At 37.7% G+C, this 23,598-nt stretch overlaps 1 protein-coding gene across 2 annotated transcripts in view; it reads left to right on the forward strand.

The window, feature by feature from the left end:
- Positions 1 to 23,598, forward strand: part of CSMD1 (CUB and Sushi multiple domains 1) — a 1,128,271-nt gene that overhangs the window by 570,467 nt on the left and 534,206 nt on the right. The window lies entirely within an intron of this gene.

Here is a 23,598-nt window from a genome sequence, read left to right on the forward strand (position 1 = left end):
ATGGCAGTCAGTGAAGCAGCTTTGTGTCAAATGAAGTGCTTATGTCTTAGTGTCTCAAGTACAGTGTGCAAGTACTCCCTTTGCTGGGCTCTCATGCACAGACATGCACAACAGTCATCAGTGTCAATGTTTTATTATTAAGGGTTCTAAGGACCAGAAGCTGAAGTCTTGAAGGGGGAAGAGCTAATGGGGTATTGCTGCACAGCATAAAAATCTGTCCATTTAATTTTGTTTATGAGGCTCTAGTAGACACCTAGCAACATATTTGGAGTTTTGCAAGAAATTAATCTGTTAATGAACTTGAACATGCAAATACAGGAATAAATTGACAGATAGTCATGTAGATATATCTGTTCTGGTAATAGATGATGTAGAAAAATATAAGTAAAAAGCAATGGAACCATAATCTTAATTATCTCGTGATATTGATCAGCGTTACACTGGAAATCAGAGAAATTATGAGTTTTATTCTCCTAGAATTCCGCCTAAACATTTTTCTTATATTTCCTGAGATTTGTTTTTTCTGTTGGAGATACATATTTTTTAAATAATGTTAAAACTGTAATCGTAGACTCATAGAATGGTTTGTGTTGGAAGGAACCTTAAACATCACATAGTTCCAACCCCCATGTATGGGCAGAGACACCTTCCACTCGACCAGGTTGCTCAAAGCCCCGTCCAGCCTGGCGTCGAACACTTCTAGGATGCGGCATCCACAACTTTTCTGGGCAGCCTCTCTGATCACTAAAAGCTAAGGATTTATTACATGTTCCTATGATAATAGAATTGCTAAACCATACAAGAGTTTGAGTTGCAGCAGACCTTTAAAGATCATCTAGTCTAACCCCCCTTCAATGGGCAGGGACATGGGCAACTAGATCAGGTTGCTCAGAGTCCTACCCAGCCTGACCTTGAATGTTTCCATGGGTGGGTCATCTGCCATCTATCATCTGGGCAAACTCGTTCCATTGCCTCAGCACCCTCATAGTAAAAAGTTCTGTCTTATATCTAGCCTAAATCTACCCTCTGTTAGTTTAAAAGCATCACCCTTTGTCCTGTTGCAGCAGGCTCTGCTAAAATGTTTGTCCCCATCTTTCTTACAAGCCCTTTTTAAGTACTGTTAAGGCTGCAGTAAGATCTCCCTGGGGACATCCAGGCTGACCAGCCCCAGCTCTTTTCCATCCCTCTGATCACTTTTGTTGCCCTCCTCCAGACCTGCTCCAAGAGGTCCATATCTTTCATTTTCTAAGATCCTTAAGGCTGGATGCAGTACTGCAGATGGGGTATTACCAGAGTAGAGGGGCAGAATCACCTATGTTGATGTGCCGGTCATGCTTCTTTTGATACAGCCCAGAATACGGTTGGCTTTTTGGTCTGTAAATGCACATTGCTGGCTCATGTCCAGTCTTTCATCCAGCAGCACCCTGAAGTCCTTCTCTGCAGGACTGGTCTCAATCCCTTCATCCCCTGGCCTGTGCTGATACTGGGGTTGTCCCAGCCCAGGTGCAGGACCTTGTATTTGGCCTGTTGAACATCGTGAGGTTCACATGGGCCCACTTCAAGAGCTTGTCCCAATCCCTATGGATTGTTTCCTGTCCATCTGGGATGTCAGTTGAACCATGCAGCTTGTTGTCATCTGCAAACTTTCTGAGGATTCATTCAATCCCACTGTCTGTGTCATTGATGAAGATATTAAACAGTACAGGTATCACTGATACCAGTACAGGATCAGATTAGGGTTACTGATAAAAGTGTAGATAAGATATGGGAAGTTTTAAAAGAAATGTTTAATGGATTATTGGATGATTTGGAATGAAGCTACACATTCAGCTATATTTAAGCCAGAGCAGTTACCATAGCGACATTAGAGCCATGCTAAATGTAGTGCATGCTGTAATCTGCTAAAATCAGCTGTATGTTGTGTGTTTAAATGTGAAGTTGTTCCGTGGTTGAAATTAGTGGTCTAGAGGTGTATAATCTTAAAATGTGTCTTTTTTTGTGTGTGTATGTGTTTTCTGTGGTTTTGTTCTGGTTTGGGTGTGTTTTTTTTAATTTGGTTTTTGTTTTGTTTTGTTTTTAATTGCTCTTTTTCTTTAGCATCATGTCAACAGCTTTATACAGTAATTCTGTGTTAGAAGACACACATTCCATTAGCATGGTCTGGTAATTATGCTTGTTTTTTCACTTGAAGGAGCATTTTCTGTAAAACAGTCACATAATCCTACTGAAGAGCACTGAAAGCCAGCTAAGCAAGCACTGCAAAGCTGGAGAGTGAGAATAAAGAAAATAATTTCAGATTAATGATTCTTTAGTGATTGTAGTGTATGGTGCAGTAGGTCTGGATTACCCTCTTCAGACATTTCTGCAAGGTTAAAAGCAGTTCCAGCATGATTACAGTAAATCTGGATGGACTCTTAAGTAAAGCAGTGGAAGTGCTAGAACAAGTGAGATCTAATTGCTGAGGAAAAACCATCTATCTGTAAAATAGCTATATGAGATGTATAATTATATTGATTCTAGTATATGGCTTATGTTTATTACATAAAAATATTATTAACTATGTTATTTTACTTATATACCTTACATGTTTCTAAAGCTTAAGATGCACGTTTAATTTCTATGTTGTATAACTGGTTGTTGTTTTGTTTCCAATGCATTGAAAAGGAAGAAGAGATTTGTTTAACTTTACTTATTCTTAAAAGATTATTTGACAACCATTCATGCAGTCCACTCTAATGGAATTTATTTATAAAATATTCAAGTGGCAGTACCTCACTATTATATGTCCATGATACAATTAGAGTGTCAAAACTATTACAGATTTTTAAAGTCCTTTTTCCTAATTAAAGAGCAGTTATATAGCTCTGTATCTTGAATAGATGCAGAAATATATAGATGACCACATATTTAACCCTGCTTTGAATCAATATAAATATCAACAGGCTTAAAAAGATGAACATGCGAATGGGAATGCAAAATGAATGTGAAACAGGTATAACAGGCTTTGTAATTTGTGGAGGAAGTATTATTAGTTGACTGTAGATGAAATAAGTATTTCTGAATTTGAATCATTTTGATTTATATTTGCTAAATATAAAATAAATTTGGTTAATTTGTTATTACCTAAAGGAGTTTTAGATTAAATACATGTTTTTTTGAGTTGGTGAGCTTTTACTCACAATGCCAAGAACAGTACTTCTGGAAGTGTAACAGAAAGATAACCTCTGCTATGTCTGGAGTCTGACTCCAAGTTCACCAAGTGGTGCATCCTTTGAGTCTGAAGGGCTCCTCTGTTGTTAATTATTAGTACTAAAAATACAGGGTTTTACATAAAAATACAGCTTCTTAAATACTTCCAAACATGTCCCTTTAGACTTCACCTTAATATGGTACTGAAAATCAAATCAAAGTTGCATCTTAAATATCTTAAAAGTCCAGGCTTAATGAATATAGTTTTGAAGTAAAATCAGGAATACATAACTTGAGGAAAGCATCCTTTTCAAAATTCCTTAATGAGTCTTTCTGAAAAGACTGAGGTTGCTTTTGGTTTTGATTTATAATTTGCCCTGAGTATTTTATTATTAACAGGTTAGTTAAAGCTAGGCAATTCATGTGGGTGTAGGTACACCTGACTCTGGCTTTTCTATATAAATGTGGCTTTGACATAATTGTTGCAAGATTAAAAGCATATTTGACAAAAGAAATATCTTAAGACTGTTACAGTATGCATGAAAGGTGATTATGATAATTCTGCACTTATTTTTTTAACTTGGAGCTTTAATATTGCACATATTTTGTTCTAAAATTTATGTTTTTCTCTTTTTCCTTACAATACTAATTTGTCTTACTGTTCTTCTATTTAAACCTAAAATTATTATCCTTCAATTTTTGTCAGTATTTGCCAATACAAGAGAATGAACTACACTTTATACATTTTAGTCCAGATTAATTTCCTAATACTATTTAAAAATACCTTCAGGATTATTCTGACTTCCTTATAAATCACCTCAATATCCTAGTGAAAGGCCATAAAAATATATGTGCGTGTGAGAGTGATTTGGAAGCAGCAATAATGAATTACTATAATGTTGGCATTCAATTTGACATAAGTACCTGGAGTCATCTAAAACTCACTTCTTATTTCTGTGTTAATGAATAGCTTTATAACAGCTGGGTCATAATACTAATTTGTGTTTCATAGGTAAATACACCAGTCCAAGCACTTAGATATAATTCAAAATAGAAGTATTTTGACCTGCATGTTTTCTGTCCTGTTTTGTAGAGATCTGTCTTAATTTTACCACCCTCGTGTGAGAGATCTATAGCAAAGTGTGCATGAGATTGAGCTGTGGTCTAAATCACCTTTTAGATAGACGCCTATGGCAGTAGGTCCATACATGCGAGCTGAATATTTAGCTCAGAATTACATAATTATGCAGCTAAAGAGCACCATCTATTGGTTTACTGTGAAAAGATGCATTGCTTGTGAATGCACCTTCAATAAAGTTATGTACCTGAGAATGGTTCCTAACATACTCTTGGCAAGATTAGACTTTATTTTCTTTTCCTTCTCTATCAGACAAGAAAGGATGTGCCGTGGCCATGCAACAACAGGAAAGCAGGTAGATTCCAGCTTTTTCATTTGAGAATACAATCAGATTTTTATTAATTTATTTGTACTTAGTTACTTTTTTTAGCCTCATTGGAGACCTTCTGACAGTCAGCCCTCTTTTTTTGTCACCAGTGAAACGCTGCAAAACTGTATGTTTCTATTGGAGATACTGGTAAAGGGTTCTCTTGGTTTCTACTAGGCTTTGAAGCTCTTTTCTGTAGCTTTTAACTGCATTTTTCCTTTTCTTTGTTTTGGTTAGGAAACCAAGTGCAATAAGTATTATCTTCTGTATTTGATAGCCATGCACCACATTTCTTTTTGTTTGCCTGTTTTCAGGAAGACAAGTTGCGCAGTTACCCTTGAATTCCATTGACTTTCATATTGCAAAGTTTCCAGTTACTGTGTAAAAGTCCCATAGTCTATCAGATTAAAAAATCAGCATTAATGCTGTTCAGCACTTCTATATACATAGCAACACAAGAAGTTTTTAAATTGACTGCCGCAGAACATTATGTAGCTCCAAATCCCTCAGTGGAAAGACAGATACATTTAAGGTGAGTAAGAAAGGTCTGTATGAAGAGCTTTGTAAAACTGAAAAGTACAGTCTTACATACTTTTGCAGGTTTTTTTCCCTACTGCAAACTGAATAAATGATAAAACAATCCCTAAAATAAGCAATATGGCAAATGCCACGTCTCTTTAAAATTCTTAGAGAAACCTATTGTTTCCTAGCTTCTGAGTCCTACCAGTTGCTGCATTTGGTGCTGATGCTTGTATGTCCTGTTTACGCCTAGCTGTTTTCTGTTAGCAACACCTGTGCTCCCTTCCCTTTTTCCTTCCCCTTCCCTTTTTGTTCCCTTCCTCTCCTGTATGTCCTGTTTCTGCATTCTCTTTCAGCATTTGCTGCCATGTTCAATGGTTTAAGTTTAAAATTCAGTAAAATTTATCCCAGACAAACAGTGACACATTGTCGTAGGTCTCCTTGTCTTTCTCACCTTGGTTTCTGTTAGATTAAGGGTTGAAGAACATATGCCCAGTCCCGCATCCTTTTTCAAAATGATGTTGAAAAAGTTCACCAACAGTGTGCTGAACATGAGTGCCTGTGGAGTTCTGTAATCTTGGAGTGAATGTTTCACTGGTGTCAGAGCTGTTAAAGCATAGTCTCAGAAAGGATTATCCCACTGACATATTAGGGAATTTAGGAGAAAAATAGGCACAGTGAAAATTGGATGCCAGCTATGTATGCTAAACATGTCTTACAGGCAACTGGTGTATTCTAGCTCTTAAAGTAGTGCTTTCCACAGTTTTTAAAATTCTCTGAGTGGGAAATAGCATGTTTTAATTCAATATCTATATCCAGTTCTTTGGCATAGCAGTTGCTATACCCAAACATGTACAGATAAACAGCTTCTTCACTCCTACAGTTTTCCCATATTAAGAATTAATAAGCTGATCTCATCAGTGATGTATCTTGTAGTTTGCTATATTTATCAAAATCTTCGTGTTCCAAAATGGATTTTCTGCAGGCATTCAAATGCCTGCTTGAAAAAAATTAATTATCCACAGTTGCAAGTAAATTGTGAGCATACTTGGGAGAATACATTTAACACTGCTTAGTACCTCTGGAGCCCATAGAATGAAAAAAACAAATGTAGAAGAGACAGGTACATCTATACATGAGAACAGTCGCCTCTCCCTAACATTTCTATAGGAGGAAAGATGAAGCCTAACTACTACTGTTAAGAAAGCAAAGCTGCAAAGAAACTGGTATTTTAAGACAGGGTTACATTTTTTTCCCACCCTGGACATTGTGTTCCTTCTCCTTTCAACATCCTAAAGGTTTTTTTTTTTTTTTTTCTTTTAGAATTGTTTTGATACAGAAGAACATGTATAAATTTCTTTGTTTTATTATTTAAGTGCATATTTGCTGGAAATGTGATGCTCCGGGGCAGCCTTGGTTGCACTGATCATGAGGTCGAATTTGAGATTCTCAAGACAGTGAGAAGAGTCTGCAGCAAGCTCACTGCCCTGGACTTCAAGAGAGGAGACTTTGGCCTCTTCAGGAACCTGCTTAGTAAGGTTCCATGGGATATAGCCCTAGAGGGGAGGGGGGCCCAAGATTCTTGGTTCACATTCAAGGATCACCTGCTACAAGCTCAGAGTATTGCATCCCAATCAGAAGGAAGTGCAGCAGGAGGGCCAGGAGACCTCCTTGGATGGATAAGGAGCTGCTGAGGAAACTTTGAGGGAAAAAGAATCTTATAAAAGGTGGAAGCAAGGACAGGTGGCCTGGGAAGAATAGAGGGATGTTGTCTGGGAAGCTAGGGACCAGGTTAGGAAAGCTAAGGACCAGTTAGAATTAAACTTGGCTAGGGATGTTAAGGATAACAGGAAGGGATTCTATAGGTACTTTGTGAATAAAAGACAGACTAGGGCAACGTGGGCCCCCTCTGGAAGCTATCAGGAGAACTGGCTACCCTAGATTTGGAGAAGGCTGAGGTTCTGAATGACTTCTTTGCCTCAGTATTCACTGGCAAAGGCTCTGACCACACCACCCAAGTCGTGGAAGGCAGATGCAGAGACTGTGAGAATGAAGACCCTAAGCCCACTGTAGGAGAGAATCCGGTTCCAGACCATCTTAAGAACCTGAATGTGCACAAGTCCATGGGACCTGATGAAATCCATCTGCAGGTCCTAAAGGAGCTGGCGAATGAAGTTGCTAAGCCACTGGCCATCATATTTGAAAAATCATGGCAGTCAGGTGAAGTTCCTGACGACTGCAAAAAAGGGAAATATAGCCCCCATTTTCAAGAAGGGGAAAATGGATGACCCAGGGGACTACAGAACAGTCAGTCTCCCCTCTGTGCCTGGCAAAATCTTCGAGCAGATTTTCCTGGAAGGCATCCTAAGGTACATGAAAAACAACAAGGTGCTTGGTGACAGCCAGCATGGCTTCACTAAGAGCAAATCTTGCCTGACCAATTTGGTGGCCTTCTATGCTGGGGCTACAGAACTGATGGACAAGGGTAGAGCACTTGATATCAGCTACCTGGATTTCTGCAAAGCGTTCAACACTGTCCCACACGACATCCTTGTCTCTTAAATTGGAGAGACGTGAATTTGATAGGTGGACCACTCGGTGGATAAAGAGCTGGCTGGATGGCCACACACAAAGAGTTGTGATCAATGGCTCAATGTCCGGCTGGAGACCGGTAATGAGTGGTGTCCATCAGGGATTGGTGTTGGGCCCGGTCTCGTTCAACATCTTTGTTGGTGACATGGACAGTGGGATTGAGTATGCCCTCAGCACGTTTGCTGATGTCACCAAGCTGTGTGGTTCGCTTGATACGCTGGAGGGAAGGAATGCCATCCAGAGGGACCTTGGCACGCTTGTGTGGTGGGCTGATGCCAACCTCATGAAGTTGAGCCATGCCAAGTGCAAGTTCCTACACCTGGGTCGGAGCAACCCCAGGCACAGCTACAGGCTGGGCAGAGAAGAGATTCAGAGCAGCCCTGTGGAGAAGGACTTGGGAGTGTTGGTTGATGAGAAAATGAACATGACACAGCTTCAGTGTGTGCTTGCAGCCCAGAAAGCCAACCGTATCCTGGGCTGCATCTAGAGGAGCATGACCAGCAGGTCAAAGGAGGTGATCCTGCCCCTCTACTCTGCTCTTGTGAGACCTCACCTTGAGTATTGTGTACAGTTCTGGTGTCCTCACCATAAAAAGGACATGGATCTGTTGAAACAACTCCAGAGGAGGGCCACAAGGATGATCAGGGGACTGGAGCACCTCCCATATGAAGATAGGCTGAGAAAGTTGGGACTGTTCATCCTGGAGAAGAGAAGGCTGTGTGGAGACTTTGTAACAGCCTTCCAGTATCTGAAGGGGGCCTATAGGGATGCTGGGGATGAACTCTTATTGTGATTTAAGCCCAGTCAGCAACCCAGGAAAAAAAAAACGGAGCTTGTTCACTCACTCCCCCTGTTTCATCCCTCTGCTCCTGGAGAGGAGAATCGAAAGAATGTAACTCCCACAGGCTGAGATAAGAACAGTCCAGTAACTAAGGTATAACGCAAGCCACTGCTGCTACCACCAATGATAATAATGATAAGGGAAATAACAAGGGATGAGAATACGACAGCTCACCAACCGCTGACCCATACCTCGCCCCCACCCAGCCCGACCGAGCAGTTATTTAGCCCTTCTGGGTAACTGCCCTCAGTTTTACATCCTGGGCATGACATGCTGTGCTATGAAATACCTCTTTGGCTAGTTTGGGTCAGGTGTCTGGTGGCTGCTTCCTCCCGGCTTCCCCTCCTCCCTGGCAGAGCATGAGACTCATATAGTCCTTGATCAGACTAAACATTACTGACCAGCAATTAAAACCATCGTTGTTACCAGCACTGTTCCCAGGCTGAAAGTCAAAAGCACAGCACTGCAACAGGTACTAAGAAGGAGAAAAATGACTGCTACTGCTGAACCCAGGACAACTCTTCATCAGTGACTGTAGTGATAGGACAAGGGGTAATGGGTTCAAACTTAAACAGGGGAAGTTTAGACTGGGTAGAAGGAAGAAGTTCTTTACTGTAAGGTTGGTGAGGCATTGGAATGGGTTGCCCAAGGAAGTTGTAAATGCTCCAACCGTGTCAGTGTTAAAGGCCAGGTTGGGTAGAGCCTTGGGTGAGATGGTTTAGTGTGAAGTGTCCCTGCCCATGGCAGGGGGTTGGAACTGGATGATCTTAAGGTCCTTTCCAACCCTAACTATTCTATGATTCTATATTAAATAATATAGCTATATAAGGAGATGAGCTCTGTTAGTTGCAATGAGGCACCTTGAGATTCTCACTGATAAAATGACAATCATGAAAGAAAGGACAAAGAGTACAAGAAGTGATTTAAAAAATAAGGCGAAATGCAATATGTAATGTAATGTGTTTCTTTGGCTATGTTGGGGGATAGTATGACAGATTTTAAAGAGCTGGTAATGTTTTGGAAACAGCTTCAGGTTGTGTTGGAGGGGCCAGGAAATTTGAACTTCAGAGTAGCAACTGGGGAATTTGCTGCTCCAGATTAGAAGAGCTTTGGCAGAGTGATATCCCAAAAGAGCTTAGGAAGTGTGGTAGAGCCAGCCCTCCCACTGGCACAGAGTCAATAAAACCATCCTAAGCCCCCAGAGAATACCACCATCACTAATGATCCAGCAGTCATATCACTTCTCATTCCCTCTTCCCCTAGAACAGGACTGTTTTGGTACATGGACCTTTCTGTGTAGGACAGCAGTGAAGCCTGGCCTGCCCTCTTCTTTCCCAGTAAATACATGGTAGCTGTATCAGTATCCTGTGTTTTTTACCAAGATACTAGTTCATATAATGATAGCAAGTGCTAAAATGTATGTAATTCTTCTTAGAGCTTCAGGCAGAAATGTAACAAAACACATTCCCATACTTCATTTTGGACCACACCTTTCCTTTGGATTATATGTTAATTTTATGTTCAGAGTTGCAGGTGACAGAAATAATCTGAATAAAAACTACAGCAACAAAAAAGGTTGGGAGAGTCCTGATGCAAAGGCAAATCTAGTTAAGACTTAGGTAATAAATATGTTCAGTTTATGGCAATGTCTCACAGAGAAATCTTGCAAAAGTTATTAGGCTTGCATTTAAAGAAATCATACCTGAAATTCATTATCTTTTGTATTATCTTCATGCTAAATAATATAAATATATATATTGGCATCTGCATGCATAAAAATATGTGGAAGCTTTTGCAAGGATTTTGACCCTACAATAAATAGGCTGGTAAATGTATGTCGTGCTAATAGTAGTGACTAAATTAATATAGTCTCTTGCCTTTGTTAGCTGTAAAGAGGCAGAGACCACTAAACAGTTAACACCAGCATGTGAATGGTGTATGAAGTGAGAAGTAGAGAAGCAGTAAATTGATGCTTAATTCACAGAACACTATTGCTTTCTTTGCACCTATTAATTTACAGCCTACTGTGCTGAAGAGGTATAAAGGCTTAATTCATACCACATCACAAACTGACAGGAACATAAGAGTGAGAGAACTCACTTAAGGAAGCACTGTGACCTATGGTATAATTTTCCACCACATTTAAAATAACATGAAAAGCACTAGACTTTTAACATTAAGCATGTGAACAAGGTTTAAATACATTAACAGAAAGCTTATATTGCTTAAAATACCACTAGCATTACTGTCTTTTAAGCAGACTGTCTAAACCTGGGGATTCAGCATGTTCCTAAAATTTCCTTATACAAGTTCTGGTGCAGTCTTCTAGAATATCTATACTGTTAGCCTTGTTTTCTCACAAACTCCTGTATGTTAGATTCAGGAAAATGTATTCTACTGATGAATCAGCTCATACCACTGTATTTAGGTAATGTTAGAAGCTTTTCTTAGAGGTATTTATGAATCACTACACTTACTGCTTTTACACAGTACCTATCCATTGGAGTGAGCCTCAAGGTAGCTTCCTAATAAGACAAGGCCTACAGATATTATGACTTTTGGAACTTTAGATTAAAATCCCCCTCTTCCTCCCATTTTGCTATATAGTACTACCAGTGATTCTAGATTTATGTTAAATAATCGCAGTAGTTCCGTAATAGTAGTGCTTCTACTCCCTGATTTTTCCACCGAATAAAGAAGAATCTTTAAGAATCTTGAATTCAGGCTGAGGGTGGAGGTCTGTGTTACTGTGTCAGAAGGAAAAATTAATGAGGAATAAAATTATTGAACAAAATCTTCCTGATAATGCACATGTGCATATAAATCTGAAGAGACGTTAGAGAACTGAGGAAATACTGATTCAGTTTATCTGGGCAAATCAGAAATTGCAGACATTGGTATTTGGAATATTAAATCAGTCTGGAAAACTGAAAGACAGTTACTCCCTAGAGTTTAAGCCAAGTTCTAGTTTTGTCACTGGTTTAGGAATGACATTCAGAAAGAAAACTAATTATGGTACAGCCAAGATGCATTGGCGTGGGTAGGGGCCTCTTTTCCAATTAGGGTTAGTGAGGATGAAGTATGGTAATTTATCAAATTGGTGGGTTTGTATGTTAAATTTAAAATATATTAGAATTGTAATACCGGCTATTTCAATTTCTTTAAAGATGTAGTAGAATTATATTAATACATCTTGAGTTTTATTTAAAAGTATGTTTTCAAATGCCTGAGTACATGAAAAACTGGTAGGAATTAGTGGATTGAATGCATTCTTACTTTCCAGCAAGTTAAACATTAAATAAAATGATCTCAGTAATTAATCATCGTTTTAAGAAGGATAGAATTTTAGGATGTAGGAATCAAGTATGAATATACATCTTGTTTTATTTTTTGTCCTGAATGTTCTGAAAGCTATTAAAACATGGCACATAACAGCTAAAACATTTGTTAGTAGAATTGGGTTTTTTCCCCAAGGTTTGGAGAAGTGAGCGTGCTCCTCTAGAAAACTACCTCAGACTCCACTGCAAGCTTGTTTTGGCCAACTAAACTATTAGTTTGTTGTGTGGTTCTTTTGCTGAGACCAGTGCTATAATCTACAGCACTTTAGACTAAACCTGTCAATGAACTGTTCTTACAGTTAATAAATACTTTGGCCCCTTGTATCTCTTGTTTAGTTAGCACACAGAATGCATCGATTATGTCTTTGACTCTAGAAGAATGTTAAATTGAATTTAAATAACATGTTTGTTGATGGATACTCTTTTTTTTTTAATGCACGGTAGGCTAGCAATTTAACTAAATGGGGTTTCTGTGGAGGCCTGCACTTAGAAAGCACTATGCTGTTTAGTATCGCCAATGTTTTAAAGCAATAGATACAGCACAGAAAGTTTAGACATGATGTGTAGCCTTGACTGAGATACTGCTTCTGTTTTTCCTATTTCCCACATAGACAAGGGAGAGGACAAACTGCAGGGAAGGCAATTAGCTGTGGATAAAAACTAAAAATAAGGGTGTTGCTGATTAGATAGTTTAGCCAAGCTTGCGGTGGCACCACAATGAAGAGTATGAATTTCAAATGTAAATCCTCTGAAATAGAATTAAAACCAGAAGTCCTTGTGATTATTTTTTATAAGTTGGATACTTTGTAGCTGATGAGTATATTAACTTAAATACTATTCAGTATGCTAATATGATTTTCAAAAATTGCACCCACTTCTAGTGAAGCAGATAGAAGGGCCAGAAAAAGAGATGCTTTCAGACCACAAAGCAAGAACTTGTATTAGGACAACTATTATTTCTTTAGAATGATGTAACCTAAATATTAAAATCTATTTATTAGACACAGTGCAGGAAAATATGATATGAAGATCTAGGTAATACAGTGGAATTCTGTAGTTTTAAATTTGTACAAAATCCCATGTAGAGATACATGATCCCCTGCATTTGGAGGAAACCAAGCATATGGTTTCATTCTATATTCAGAGGTTTTTGAAGCTGTAGATAAGGTATTGAAAGAAAAGCTCAACTTTAGATATTATTCTGTATCAAAACAAAACCCACTTTTCCTTCGCTGAATTCATTTTTGCAGCCCTTTTTTGAAATGTTAACAGCAGGACCTAATTCTCAAAAAAACACAGGAAGTAGCATGTAAATATAATTAATTTCAAATCAGGTTTATATCAGTTTATAAGCTGTTTATTTAGTTATTTTTTAGCAGGAATCCTCAGTTGTATTTTTTAGCTGACTGAAGTGAAGGCACTGTAATTTACAATACACACCAAAACAGAAGTAGGATATATTCTAGGAGAGCATATATATATACAGATCTACAGGAGTGTCATTTGTCATTTTTTCCGTGTACATAAAAATATCATTAATATTACAAAGTTGAGCACTCAAGAACAAAGAATGACAGCTTTAGTTTGACCCACTTGTACTTAAAAGTTGACATAACTTTTTAATTATGCCATCAAATGCTTTCATTTCTAACTGTGCTCTGAGGCTGAGTGCCCTGAGTTACTGTTCTGCATTTAAAGAGACTCTAGTTAGGAGGACTGCTGCTGCATGTGTTGAAATGAGAAGTTTTGTGCATTATCTGGAATATTAAAGGAAAAGAAAGGAATGTCTTACGATTACAACAGAGGACATGAGTCTTATACGTGCTTTATTCTTAGAGTTCCTGTGTCATGATAACAGGTGTCTTCAGATGAGATTTTTGGAAGTTCTTGGTAGTACTGTGGTCCTCATTTTTCATATTAGCTGAGTTCAGCTCCTTTAGCTCTTCTTTCAGTTGCAACTTTTGGAGCTTGAACCGAGCAAACAGAATGTCAAGTAATGAAGAATGATTTTTTTTCCTTTTCTTTCTCTTGGGACTGCGTGTTGTAGCAGATAAAGATTAGTTTGGTGCTGTTTCTGATATTCAGACTTTAGTCTTTATGGGGAAAAAAAAAATTAAAATATCAGCATCAGAGAGTGTGTTCCATGTGTGGAAAATAAGTATTTTGAAGATTTATATTTATCTTTCTTGTGCTGTAAGAAAAAATAGTAGTAATAGTATATCTTCTAACATTGTGCAAATATAAACAAAATTATTATTTGGTTTCAGCAGTATTATAAGAGAACACATTGAAAAAGACAGAAAATCTTTTACTCTTCGTTCATTATTTATGGATCGTTTTTAATTACTTTCAGTCTTGTTTAACCAGATAAATTAGTTGAGTTTTTTTAAGGAATTAATTAATTTGAATAATTTTTATTTAAAAAAACACCACTTTGCAACTTGAATATTCTTCTAGTAGCTGTATCATTGGAGTTACTCATGACTCTTCTTCCTGTAAATCATATAATATGAGTGATTTCTACAGGAAGCAGGGCTGCGTATCGGTTTCACAAACTGCAGACAGTGATTATATATATAATTTAAGACCATAAATATCCATATTTAGTCATCTTCCACTCTCTGGAGTAGCAAACATAATTCTTGTTTTATCTACCTTGAAAAAATGGTCAATTTTGATAGAGCGAAGTATAACATTCCATCTTGGAAAATTTAAACAAACAAAACCAAGAACACACACCACACGCTACCACCACCACCACCACCCTCCACCCTCCTTGCCAACAGCAGTTTTCCTATGGAAGCTTCTGAAGAGTGAAATATATTTAAATAATAAATGTGAAAGCATGAAAAATTACCATTAGCATTTTCTGTTACTGTGGTCAAAACTAGTTTAACATTTATGGCCAGCTTAGATCTATTTGATGGATACTAAAATGTCCTTTTGATAATGCCTCCTAGAAGATGTTAGAACAAGTGCTATCTACCACTGTGATGTCATTCCCAATATTCCTGTGTATTGCTCTTCTGTTCATCTATGACTGATACTTAAAAAAAGATCTTACAAGAATAGACTGGAATAAAAAAAAGAAGGAAAGTAACTTCTGTAGATCATATGCAGCCCATGCATGAAGTAGATAGAAGAGACTGACTTCCAAATATAAAGCCTTTATGGATTATAACATTCATATTCAGTGAATTTAATTTCAAAGCAATTATATGTTTATATCATGAATTAGCTTAATGATAGACTGATAAATTCAGAACTGAGGCAAAAAATTCATCTGCTGTAGAAAATGTTTGTCTTCATAACCACAGAAGTGATAGCAGACCAGAAGGATGCTTGAGCCATTCACGTGAATCCCTGAGACATGTTTCTCAGTACAGTATTTAAATGAACAGACTTTTAAGTCTATTGAAGAGGTAAACATAAAACAGCATTAGACTAGAGCACTGGAGCCAGGCTGTTCACAGGTTTAAAAGGATATTTGAAACCTAGATGGGAATTTAGAAAAAGAAATAAAAGATGATAGAGGGAATGGATACTTGTCTCATCAGAGGTAAAGGTTTAGAGCACGTAAATACATCTACATCATACCTAGCTAAACTAACAAAGGCAGGTATGATTAAGACAAAGAACCTGAATCTTTTACCACAGTTGAAAAAATGAATGGTTTTATTAAGTGTTTCAGAAAATTTCAAAGTTCGCATTGAATTCTCCAACTCGTAATTTCTTCATATTAAGATCGGAGATCTGCCTTTAATCTGATTTGTGCTGTAATCAGATGTAAATCATTATGTACAGCCCAGGGTAACAACAGGATTTCTAGTTTTAGAATATGGAACCTAGCTGTAAAGACTGACTATATGAGAATACATCATTCTACCAGTTCTTGTTTCTATCTTCATGGCTGTCGAAAGAAATTTCTAAGTAGCAAATCTTGTCTTTAGCACTGAAGGTGTGGAATTCCAGAATTTGGCACTATTTACAAGGAGAGTTTCTAAAGCTGAGGGTTTCAATTCTTCTGCAGAGGGCAGCTATCAAGAGAAATCTTGGTTTCTTAGAAACTGATATACAGGTTTCCACAATAAATATTTAGAATTAGCTCACTGCCCTCTGGGTAGCCATGTGTTAATAGAAAACATGGGTAGTGTGTTTGCTTCAGCTGCTGTGTTTGAAAGGAATCCACTACAATCCCATTGGGCTTGATGAAGCTCTTAAAAATGTTAATTTTTCTGTGTACAGTAAGTAGCAGTAAAGCCCTGTAAATCTACATAGACCATTTTAAATGGTTCTATGCTGGGAGAACCTCAAGTCATTGTCAAATTTTGGTTACAAACCAAAAAGAATCTATCCTTTAAAAAAAAGAAAAAGAAAAGGATTTTAATACATTTATCAGAAGACTGAAAAGAAAGATGACTTGTTTGATATGAAATTGTTTTGAAGAGTTTGCAGCTCCTGTTTCTTCCAAATTTGCATATTATTTCAGAACCTTTTACTTCTTAGGAATGATAATAACAGCTTCCTATTTGTGCAATGTAAGGCATATAAAGCCAGAACATTTTTTGCATTATTTAGAAATCTTTATACAACTTACTTGCTTGTTTTTTCTTGGCCTTTTCTTAGTAAGAAACTGTTATATAAAGCATAACATCAATTGATAGCAATATGGACAAATATTCTCATTATCCTAGAATTATGACTGATTTTCACAAACCAAACCACTTGTATTCTTTATGCATCTCTGATAACAATCTGATGTACGCTTTTCTTGGTTATCATGATCTGATAAATTCAGGCAACAGATCTGAAATTCATAATTAGAAACAAAACCCTAATCATCAACTGTGACCTGTGTGAAATAAACAATAAAAATTTTTCATCTGCAGAAGAGCATATTTTTTCAGAAAAAAGGTTACATGTACCCCTGATTTAGTGTTCTTCAGACCTTCAGCTCTTTTGTAATCTGTTCCAGTGATTAATTATCCTTATTGTTAAAAACAAGCATCTGGCTTCCAACCTTGCATATGGTTAGTTTCAGGTACCAGCCAGAACGTGCTGTTCTGTCTTTGTCTACAAGACTGAAGAGCTGTTATCAAGAGTCCAGTTCCCACTAAGAGCTTACATACTGTTACCAAGTAATCCTACAGCTTTCTCTTTTGTAATACAAAGTAAGCTTTTCACAAAGTTATCACAGTATCACACTATCACAGTATGCTAGAGATTGGAAGGGACCTCAAAAGATCATCTAGTCCAATCCCCCTGCCAGAGCAGGACCACCTAGATAAGTTTACACAGGAACGTGTCCAGGCGGGTTTTGAATGTCTCCAGAGAAGGAGACTCCACAACCTCCCTGGGCAGCCTGTTCCAGTGTTCTGTCACCCTCACTGAGAAGTTTCTTCTCAAGTTTAAGTGGAACCTCTTGTGTTCCAGTTTGTACCCATTGCCTCTTGTCCTATCATTGTTTGTCACTGAGAAGAGCCTGGCTTCATCCTCGTGACACTCCCCCTTGATGTATTTATATATGCTAATAAGGTCACCCCTCAATCTCCTCCAAACTATAGAGACCCAGCTCCCTTAGCCTTTCCTCATAAGGGAGATGCTCCACTCCCTTAATCATCTTAGTTGCCCTGCACTGGACTCTCTCCAGCAGGTCGCTGTTCTTCTTGAACTGAGGGGCCCAGAACTGGACACAATATTCCAGATGAGGTCTCACCAGGGCAGAGTAGAGGAGAAGGAGGACCTCCCTCGACCTACTAACCACCCCCCTTCTAATACACCCCAGGATGTCATTGGCCTTCTTGACCACAAGGGCACAGTGTCGGCTCATGGTCACCCTGTCGTCCACTAGGACCCCCAGGTCCCTCTCCCCTACACTGCTCTCTAACAGGTTGTTCCCCACCCTATACTGGAACCTGGGGTCGTTCCTGCCCAGATGCAGGACTCTACACTTTCCCTTGTTATATTATATCTGATTTTCTAGTTATTCATGATATTTTTTTTCAGTTCCTCTGCAAATAGCTTTCTCTTCCACATTATAAACTAAAATTGAGAAATAGGAAAGAGCATTCTGTGGGCTAACCTGCTGGAAGGCAGCTCTGCAGAGAGGGACCTGGAGTCCTGGTAGGCAGCAAGTTGTCCATGAAACAGAGAGGTGCCCTTGTGGCCAAGAAGGCCAGTGGTAACCTGGGCTGCAGTAGAAGATCATTGCCTGCAGGTCAAGGAAAGTAATTCTCTCTCTCATCCCTGATGAGGCTTCACTTGGAACACTGAGTCCAGTTCTGAGCTCCACAGTATAAGGAAGACATGGAGCTCCTGGAGTAAATAGCTCCTCCAGTAAAGAGCTACTGACAGAAAAAGAAGGAACGGGCATAAACTAAAACACAGCAAGTTACACCTGAACATGAGGAAGAACTTCTGTACTGTAAGGGAGACTGAGCATTGGAAGAGGTTGCCAAGAGAGGTTGTGGAGTCTCCTTCCCTGGAGGCACTCAAGAGCTGTCTAGACACAGCCCTGAGCAGTGTGTTCTAGGTGACCCTGCTAGAGCAGGGAATTTGGACTTGAAGACCTCCAGTGGTCCATTCCAACTTAAGGCATTCTGGCAAATGCCATGTTTTCCCTGTCTGGGATGGATTTTTACATTTTTGTTATGGGAGTCTTATTCCCTGCACCTTACCATTCACCAGGAGTTACCTTCCTTGCAGAATCCACACAGAAAAACAAAGTACCTTTACCAGAATATGAGTTTGTAGCAAATAGAGTGGCAGGAAAGTATGCAACTACATGGAGTTTCCTGGCCTCAGTGTTAAGCTGTGTTGAACATAGTTTGTCCTCATTGAGCTTTCCCTGAGACATCAGAGATCTAGATGGAATTTGTCTAATTTTTGTGGCAGTGCATATTGCCCCTGAAGAATTTATACCTTTCTACATTAAATCACTGGCATAAGCTGTCACTGGCCTCAGAACCAAACCAACATCTGAACAACTGACGCTGACTGACCTTCTACAGCAACTTTAATTTCTGTCAACACTTACTGGCTGTTTTGCTTTGGAAACACTCAGTTGTGGAAGCGCAGCAATAACAGTAATTCCTTGCCTATAGCAAATGGTTGATGGCCTTATGCATAGCAGGGATTTGTTTCTTCACTAAGGTAACCTGCTGCACAGAGATGGTCATATTCAAAGCATCTAGCCTTTATGCTGGCATTCAGATCAGTACAGGTAGGTATTGCTCATCCGCAAAGAGCATGTATATCCTGTTATGCTCAACGTACTGAAAAGTGCTGGTCACTATATTTGTGTTCCTATGCAGCTTAATTTAAAAATGCTTAATCTGACAGAAAACGGTCATGTGAAATATACAGTACTGCATCTTCTGCATATACTGGATTTGAAATTTGAATTTCTAGTGGCTGTTTTTGGCACCTAATATTGTGAAAGCTGGGATCTTTAGTATTGAATAGCTAAGGTCAATATGGATTTAGTATCATATGCTGTGAAGTCAAACAAACTTTGATCATATAATATGACTACTATTTTTTAATATATATTCTAGCACTATTGTGGTAATCTCTTTTATTAAAAAAAAACAAAACAACAAACAAAACCACACCAGTCTGAATGAAACCGATAAATTTGCCAGCTGGAGGGCTGTGCTTCAGTGATGTTTGTAAGAGGTACTAAGCCTGATTTATTGGAGAAGTTATGTAAGATCCAAAGCCTTCAGAAGGTGTGGAGAAGGTAAAGTTTGAAAAATAGTGTATGAAAAGTTAATGAACAAATAACCATTTTTATTTGCAGCATGTTAGTAGAACTAGAGGACATCTGTCCCACCCAGCAGCTGCATCGTGTGGAAGCTCTCAAGAGTGCTTGTAGGGGTGAGGAGAATGTAAGTCACAGGTTGAATAGTAAAAAATAGGCAGAGTCAGAAATACAGTCAGTAAGTATGTAAAATACATAAAAATAAAAAAAAATTGTGAGCTTTTTATTCCATTATTAATAAAATGATAGGAACTGAAAATCTGAACATGTTTTAAAACAGGGTGTTTTAATTTTTAATATATTATCATGATAAAAGGTCAGTACAGAAGAACAATACATGGTTTCCAGAGCCAACACAAAAATGCTAGTATCTTAACTTACCTTAGAGGTATTTCCAGCAAAACTAGAGGGAAATTAAATATTTCTTTACTCAATGGAGTTGAACATAATTCTTGGTAAATCAACCGTACCATTAGTATTTATTTATTTGTTTTAAAATTCTTAATTATTTTCTTCATTGTCTGGTCACAGTTAACAGAACTACTGCCATGAAGCTATCTTGCTGAAAAACATTCCATTTCAAGTTTAATTTAGAATTAAATGTTCTCATTCACTGATACACACTAGTATTTATTTTCTTGAAAGTATTCCCTTAGCAGTACTCTTTCAGATGTCTTTTTTCAAATAAAAGAGATACCCATTCAGTTTCAAACCATTGTATCTAATAATTAGCTTTTACTCCATTATAATAAGTAGTGCTGGGTCTGCTTATTTTAGCTGTTGACGACTTTCTTTACAGAAAATACATTTAAGATGTAACAACTTGCTGCTTCTTTTTTTAATTACATTTGGTTAATATATTTCTGCATGAATATTTCCTTTCCTCACTTGGAGTATTGTGTGCAGTTCTAGTGTCCTCAACATAAAAAGGACATGTAACTGTTGGAACAAGTCCAGAGGAGGGCCACAAGAATGATCAGGGGACTGGAGCACCTCCCATATGAAGATCAGTTGAGAAAGTTGGGGCTGTTCAGCCTGAAGAAGAGAAGGCTGCGTGGAGACCTCATAGCAGCCTTCCAGTATCTGAAGGGGGCCTATAGGGGTGCTAGGGAGGGACTCCTCATTTGGGACTGAAGTGATAGGAAAAGGGGAATGGGTTAAAACTTAAACAGGGGAAGTTTAGACTGGATATAAGGAAGAAGTTCTTTACTGTAAGGGTGGTGAGGCACTGGAATGGGTTGCCCCAAGGAAGCTGTAAATGCTCTGTCCATGGCAGTGTTCAAGGCCAGGTTGGACAGAGCCTTGGGTGAGATGGCTTAGTGTGAAGTGTCCCTGCCTATGGCAGGGGGGGTGGAACATGATCTTAAGGTCCTTTCCAACCCTAACTATTCTATGATGCTATGATTAGCTAAACCATGAAATTTCAGTTGTTTTGTATTCAATTGTTTCAATTTAGAAACTGCAGTTTTCTAAAATAAATCAATGAACAGGATTACATTCCAGAGATTTTTTTAAATATCAGTTGCTTACTTTGCTTTTCATTTTAAGTATGTATGCATTTGTGGATGTGTTACAAGGTAGAAAGCCTTCAAGGAGAATGTGTATCTTTTCCTGCTGTATCGTTAATAAAACAAGTAGGTTTTTGTTTGAAAACCATCATTATTATCATAAACTTTTTAGGACAGCATGAATTTTAGTATTAGGTTTTTTTGTGAATAGAGAGTTTGGATTTTCTGCATTAGCACTCATATACCTTTTAACTGGGTACTATTAAAATATTATTGGGTACTATTAAAATATCATTCGATACTATTGTGTTAACTGTACTGTACCACAGGAAGATGCTGGAGCTCATGAAGAAATATTCTGCATTACTTCGTATAGGAAAATACAATAAAACTACTTTTAGAGAAACTTGTTTCTGCTCAGTCACAAAGAAGCAAGTGCTTTTCATGAATTTAGATGCTATGTTGTTTGTGGTTTTTTTCTCTTTCTTTTTTTTTTTTTTTTTTTTCTGCGTATGCTTGTGCACTTTTGGTTGATCTGAGTGTCCTGTTTTCTTCATTTAAAAGATACCCTTTCTCAGGAATAGTTATTTAAACAGAAGTTTACTAAATTTTCAAAGTTATGTTTAATGAAAAGGAAGAAGCTGACAATGGAAGTGCTTTTGAGCATGAAGATCTTAGTGCCTATCTGTATTTCATATGGCTAAACAGCATATGAATAAAACTTACTACTTTACTCTCTAGGTTAGTAGAGGAACAGGAGGTAGGAAATCTGGGAAGTAAGATCTAAAAGAAAAAAAAAAGATTATTACTAAAATGGTTGCAACTCTGTATTGTATGAGACCACAAATCGTAATTTGTAACTGACATTAAGGAAATAAATTCTACTAGCAAGATACACCATTGAAGTGATACAGTTCTTACAGTACGAATCTAATCCTGTTCTTGTAGGTAATCTTTTAACATCATATTAGTTTCTAAATATTGCTTTTCTATGAAAAACTTATTTTATTAATATCTAGCTAAAAACAAAGTGAAAATACAGACCCCAAACCGGTGCCTTATGATAGGTGACAACTTGGAGGTCTTGCATAGAAGCATGCAAGAAAGAATGTTGCTTTTTGTATTTGATTTCCTACTTCTAGTTAGGAAATCAAATACAAAAACTGGTACACATAAAGCAAGAGGGGTTGAAGGAAATGTTTTTTGTCTGGAAGTTTCATGGTGTCTGCCATGACTAGGGCATTTTCATAAACAGTGGACTTAGGGTCAAACCACTCTGGGATTCATACATGGAACTGTAAAAGTCACAGTCAGAATTACGCCAGTCTCCTCCACTCACTTCCCTTTGGCTATAGGCAGACCAGTAAAATAATTGATGTCCAAAATGGAAATTTGATGTATGTTTAGAACTCCTCTACATCAAACAAATAAACAAACTTGTAACTTTTGAAAGTTGATAAAGAAGCAAGCATATATTAATAGAATATGTGTTACTTCAGTTCACTAACCTGTGTATCTCAATTATAGTGCATTATTTGCAGTAGTTGTAGCAAGTGTTTATGAGGAAGATAACCACAATAAGCAAGTGAGCGTTAATAATATGTTAGCTTACACTTGTTATTAAGAATGGTTTCTTGAAAATCTTCTTAGGGAATTGATCAAAGAAGCAAATTTTGTTAGCTTTTCTTGTACTTTCATGTGCAATTTACTTTGTAAGATCTTTTTTTTCTCTGTGGTATTGGGAAAAATTGCTCAGCCAAGTACCTCATACTGTGCTATTGATGAAAATAATTTATGTGAATCATGAATTCTTTTATGTTGTTTGTCAGCCCTTTGAGTCCTTCAGTGTGAGAGAGTGTTTGTTAAATCCCACTGCTTTCTTTTTTAAAAAAAAAGTAAAAAATAATTTGAAATCAAATAGAAATTCAGGTATGGAATGCAAATGCAAAGCTGCTCGTCAAAGTAAACTTTCTCCCTTTATTCTGTGATGAAATAGAACATAGGTTTCTGCATATTTTGTTTTGGTTTTCTGAAATAATGATACAAAGTGATGTCTTCTTGATATGATTTTGTCTTTTAACTAACAGTAGTTGTAAAAGCAGACACTGGAGTATTTGTCTTTGAAGCTTCACATTAAAAGCACAGAGATACTTCCAGTACGATGAGCTGTACCTATGCACCCACCTGACTGTCTATCTGCATTTTTTGAAGTGTGTTATTCATAAATAAAATGCTAAATAATGTATCTCCATCTGTGCAGTTGAATTTAAACACAGTATTTCTCTGTAACTGTCAACTCTGTAAGATACCGTGCCGTGCTAGAGAAGCTGATCCAGAGAAATTTGACATAACTTTCTAGGTCTTTAAAAATAAAATGCCTAGTGTTACGATATTTTATATTTAA

Source organism: Neopsephotus bourkii, unplaced genomic scaffold, assembly GCF_033783945.1.
Source record: "Neopsephotus bourkii isolate Nb327-2 ecotype Australia unplaced genomic scaffold, CSIRO-AGI_Nbou_v1 NB_756, whole genome shotgun sequence".
Lineage (NCBI taxonomy): Eukaryota > Metazoa > Chordata > Aves > Psittaciformes > Psittacidae > Neopsephotus > Neopsephotus bourkii.